Source organism: Salvelinus alpinus, chromosome 1 (assembly GCF_045679555.1).
Source record: "Salvelinus alpinus chromosome 1, SLU_Salpinus.1, whole genome shotgun sequence".
NCBI classification, from domain to species: Eukaryota; Metazoa; Chordata; class Actinopteri; order Salmoniformes; family Salmonidae; genus Salvelinus; species Salvelinus alpinus.
Genome location: NC_092086.1, coordinates 61,676,011 through 61,682,081, shown reverse-complemented (window position 1 = coordinate 61,682,081; position 6,071 = coordinate 61,676,011).

The following is a 6,071-nucleotide window of genomic DNA, read 5'->3' as shown; positions in this document are numbered from 1 at the left end:
CATGGCTGTGATGGGAGAACTGAGCCGGGATCAACATTGTAGTCACTCCACAATACTAACCTAATTGACAGAGTAAAAAGGAAGCCTGCACAGAAAAAAAATATTACAAAACATTTATCCTGTTTGCAACAAGACACTAAAGAGTAATAATGCCAAAAAATTGCTAAAATATTACGTTTTTGTCCTGAATAGAAAGTGGTCAGCTTGGGACAAATCTAATGCAACATATTACTGAGTACCACTCTAAAAAATATTGTCAAGCATCGTGGTGGCTGCATTGTGTTATGGGTATGCTTGTAATTGTTAAGGACTGGGGAGTTTTTCAGGGTAAACATGGAATGGAGCTAAGCGCAGGCAAATACAACACATTACTGAGTACCACTCCATATTTTCAATTATAGTGGTGACTGCATCATGTTATAAACTCAGCAAAAAAAGAAATGTCCGCTCACTGTCAAGTGCGTTTATTTCAGCAAATTTAACGTGTAAATATTTGTATGAACATTAATATTCAGCAACTGAGACCAACTGAACAAGTTCCACAGATATGTGACTAACAGAAATGGAATGTGTCCCTGAACAAAGGGGGGGTCAAAATCAAAGGTAAGTCAGTATCTGATGTGGCCACCAGCTGCATTAAGTACAGCAGTGCATCTGCAGTACTTAATGCATTTGCCAGTTCTTACTACGAGATGTTACCCCACTCTTCCACCAAGGCACCTACAAGTTCCCGGACATTTCTGGGGGGAATGGCCCTAGCCCTCCCCTCCGATCCAACAGGTCCCAGACGTGCTCAAAGGGATTGAGATCCGGGCTTTTTGCTGGCCATGTCAGAACACTGGCATTCCTGTCTTGCAAGAAATCATGCACAGACCGGGCAGTGTGGCATTGTCATGCTGGAGGGTCATGTCAGGATGAGCCTGCAGGAAGTGTACCACATGAGGGAGGAGGATGTCTTCCCTGTAACGCACAGCATTGAGATTGCCTGCAATGACAACCGGCTCAGTCCGATGATGCTGTGACACACCGCCCCAGACCATGATGGACCCTCCACCTCCAAATCGATCCCGCTCCAGAGTACAGGCCTCGGTGTAACGCTCATTCCTTCAACAATAAACGCGAATCTGACCATCACCCCTGGTGAGACAACATCACGACTCGTCAGTGAAGAGCACTTTTTGCCAGTCCTGTCTGGTCCAGCGACGGTGGGTTTGTGCCCATAGGCGACGTTGTTGCCGGTGAGGACCTGTCTTCCAACAGGCCTACAAGCCCTCTGTCTGCAATAGGCTGGACTGTCTGAGTACTAATGGAGGGATTGTGCGTTCCCGGTGTAACTCGGGCGGTTGTTGCCATCCTGTACCTGTCCCGCAGGTGTGATGTTCGGATGTACCGATCCTGTGCAGGTGTTACACATAGTCTTACACACGATCAGCTGTCCGTCCTGTCTCACTGTAGCGCTGTCTTAGGCATCTCACAGTACGACCATTGCAATTTATTGCCCTGGCCACATCTGCAGTCCTCATGCCTCCTTGCGGCATGCCTAAGGCACATTCACGCAGATGAGCAGGGACCCTTGGCATCTTTCTTTCTGTGTTTTTCAGAGTCAGTAGAAAGGCCTCTTTCGTGTCCTAAGTTTTCTTAACTGACCTTAATTGCCGTCTGTAAGCTGTTAGTATCTTAACGACCGTTCCACAGCTGCATTTTCATTAATTGTTTAGGGTTCATTGAACAAGCATGGGAAACAGTGTTTAAACACTTCACAATGAAGATCTGTGAAGTTAATTTGTAAAAATCCAAATATCTTTGAAAGACAGAGTCCTGACAAAGGGACGTTTATTTTTTTGCTGAGTTTAGGTATGCTTGTAATCGTTAAGGACACAGGAGTTTATCCAGGATAAAAAAATTATCGCAGGCAACATGACAACCTGGTTCAGTCTGCTTTCCACCAGACACTGAGATGAATTCACCTTTCAGCAGAACAATAACCTTAAACACAAACCCACATCTACACTGGGGTTGCGAAGTTAGTGGCCAAGTTAGAGTTTTGACTTAAATATGCTTGAAAATCTATGGAAAGTCCTGAAAATGGTTATCTAGCAATGATTAACAAACAATTTGAATTTTGAAAATAATTGGAAATTGTTGCACAATCCAGGTATGGAAAGATCTTAGACTTATCCAGAAAGACTCACAGCTGTAATCGATACCAAAGGTGATTCTAACATGTATTGACTCAGGGAGTTGAATACTTCTCTAATCAAGAAATATTATTGTTTTATTTATTTTGTGTGTGTGTGTGTGTGTGTGTGTGTGTGTGTGTGTGTGTGTATATATATATATATATATATATATATACAGTGGGGAGAACAAGTATTTGATACACTGCCGATTTTGCAGGTTTTCCTACTTACAAAGCATGTAGAGGTCTGTAATTTTTATCATAGGTACACTTCAACTGTGAGAGAAGGAATCTAAAACAAAAATCCCGAAAATCACATTGTATGATTTTTAAGTAATTAATTTGCATTTTATTGCATGACATAAGTATTTGATACATCAGAAAAGCAGAACTTAATATTTGGTACAGAAACCTTAGTTTGTAATTACAGAGATCATACGTTTCCTGTAGTTCTTGACCAGGTTTGCACACACTGCAGCAGGGATTTTGGCCCACTCCTCCATACAGACCTTCTCCAGATCCTTCAGGTTTCGGGGCTGTCGCTGGGCAATACGGACTTTCGGCTCCCTCCAAAGATTTTCTATTGGGTTCAGGTCTGGAGACTGGCTAGGCCACTCCAGGACCTTGAGATGCTTCTTCAACCTTAGGAGGTTGTTGGTCAAGATCTCGCGATACATGGCCCCGTCCATCCTCCCCTCAATACGGTGCAGTCGTCCTGTCCCCTTTGCAGAAAAGCATCCCCAAAGAATGATGTTTCCACCTCCATGCTTCACGGTTGGGATGGTGTTCTTGGGGTTGTACTCATCCTTCTATTCCTCCAAACACGGCGAGTGGAGTTTAGAGCAAAAAGCTCTATTTTTGTCTCATCAGACCACATGACCTTCTCCCATTCCTCCTCTGGATCATCCAGATGGTCATTGGCAAACTTCAGACGGGCCTGGACATGCGCTGGCTTGAGCAGGGGGACCTTGCGTGCGCTGCAGGATTTTAATCCATGACGGCGTAGTGTGTTACTAATGGTTTTCTTTGAGACTGTGGTCCCAGCTCTCTTCAGGTCATTGACCAGGTCCTGCCGTGTAGTTCTGGGCTGATCCCTCACATTCCTCATGATCATTGATGCCCCACGAGGTGAGATCTTGCATGGAGCCCCAGACCGAGGGTGATTGACCGTCATCTTGAACTTCTTCAATTTTCTAATAATTGTGCCAACAGTTGTTGCCTTCTCACCAAGCTGCTTGCCTATTGTCCTGTAGCCCATCCCAGCCTTGTACAGGTCTACAATTTATCCCTGATGTCCTTACACAGCTCTCTGGTCTTGGCCATTGTGGAGAGGTTGGAGTCTGTTTGATTGAGTGTGTGGACAGGTGTCTTTTTATACAGGTAACGAGTTCAAACAGGTGCAGTTAATACAGGTAATGAGTGGAGAACAGGAGGGCTTCTTAAAGAAAAACTAACAGGTCTGTGAGAGCCGGAATTCTGCAAAATCGGCAGTGTATCAAATACTTGTTCTCCCCACTGTATATATATATACAGTGGGGAGAACAAGTATTTGATACACTGCCGATTTTGCAGGTTTTCCTACTTACAAAGCATGTAGAGGTCTGTAATTTTTATCATAGGTACACTTCAACTGTGAGAGACGGAATCTAAAACAAAAATCCTGAAAATCACTATGATTTTTAAGTAATTAATTTGCCTTTTATTGCATGACATAAGTATTTGATCACCTACCAACCAGTAAGAATTCCGGCTCTCACAGACCTGTTAGTTTTTCTTTAAGAAGCCCTCTGTTCTCCACTCATTTACCTGTATTAACTGCACCTGTTTGAACTCGTTACCTGTATAAAAGACACTTGTCCACACACTCAATCAAACCGACTCCAACCTCTCCACAATGGCCAAGACCAGAGAGCTGTGTAAGGACATCAGGGGTAAAATGGTAGACCTGCACAAGGCTGGGATGGGCTACAGGACAATAGGCAAGCAGCTTGGTGAGAAGGCACAATTATTAGAAAATGGAAGAAGTTCAAGATGACGGTCAATCACCCTAGGTCTGGGGCTCCATGCAAGATCTCACCTCGTGGGGCATCAATGATCATGAGGAAGGTGAGGGATCAGCCTAGAACTGCACGACAGGACCTGGTCAATGACCTGAAGAGAGCTGGGACCACAGTCTCAAAGAAAACCATTAGTAACACACTACGCCGTCATGGATTAAAATCCTGCAGCGCACGCAAGGTCCCCCTGCTCAAGCCAACGCATGTCCAGGCCCGTCTGAAGTTTACCAATGACCATCTGGATGATCCAGAGGAGGAATGGGAGAAGGTCATGTGGTCTGATGAGACAAAAATAGAGCTTTTTGGTCTAAACTCCACTCGCCATGTTTGGAGGAAGAAGAAAGATGAGTACAACCCCAAGAACACCATCCCAACCGTGAAGCATTGAGGTGGAAACATCATTGTTTGGGGAAGCTTTTCTGCAAAGGGGACAGGACGACTGCACCGTATTGAGGGGAGGATGGATGGGGCCATGTATCGCGAGATCTTGGCCAACAACCTCCTTCCCTCAGTAAGAGCATTGAAGATGGGTCGTGGCTGGGTCTTCCAGCATGACAACGACCCGAAACACACAGCCAGGGCAACTAAGGAGTGGCTCCGTAAGAAGCATCTCAAGGTCCTGGAGTGGCCTAGCCAGTCTCCAGACCTGAACCCAATTGAAAATCTTTGGAGGGAGCTGAAAGTCCGTATTGCCCAGCGACAGCCCCGAAACCTGAAGGATCTGGAGAAGGTCTGTATGGAGGAGTGGGCCAAAATCCCTGCTGCAGTGTGTGCAAACCTGATCAAGAACTACAGGAAATGTATGATCTCTGTAATTGCAAACAAAGGTTTCTGTACCAAATATTAAGTTCTGCTTTTCTGATGTATCAAATACTTATGTCATGAAATAAAATGCAAATTAATTGTATGATTTTTAAGTAATGTGATTTTCTGGATTTTTGTTTTAGATTCCGTCTCTCACAGTTGAAGTGTACCTGTGATAAAAATTACAGACCTCTACATGCTTTGTAAGTAGGAAAACCTGCAAAATCGGCAATGTATCCAATACTTGTTCTCCCCACTGTGTGTGTGTGTATATATATGTATAAAATAAAATAACAATTTCTTTCACTTTGACAAGTATATTGTGTAGATCATTGACAAAAAATGACATCCATTTGAATCCCACTTATGCAGTATATTTATAATCATGATTTTATATAGAAACTAACAATCCTATACTGTGCACTGACTTGACAATCTATGCACTGTCGTCTAATAAAACTTCCTAATTCTCATCAGTATATTTGAAGTGAATGACAAGTTTTGGAGTTCACCATGTAAGGTACTGTGCTATCCTTTGTTAGCAACCAGTTCAAGTCAGTCTTTGTTTTCGGAGCATTCCAATCATCCCAAATATTCTGCCTGGTGTCATTCAGTTCCTAATTTAGGCCTATATTCAATCCGCACCGTGGATCCACGCTATAGCACAATTTAAATTGAATGGCGATGTTTGAAGACTGCATTCACGGTAAATGCTCTATACAGTGCCTAGTGAAAGTCTACACACCCTTTGCACAGTTGTCACATTATGCTGCTTTTAATTAAGATCCAACAATGTATTCAATTGGGATTTCCCCCCACTTATCTATACCACCTACTCCAACCTTTCAAAATAAAAAATGACATACACTACTGTTCAAAAGTTGGGGGTCACTTAGAAATGTCCTTGTTTTTGAAAGAAAAGCATTTTAAAATAACATCTGAAATAAGGTGTAGACATTGTTAATGTTGTAAATGACTATTGTAGCTGGAAACAGCAGATTTATTTTGTTTAAAAAAAAAAAGGAATATCT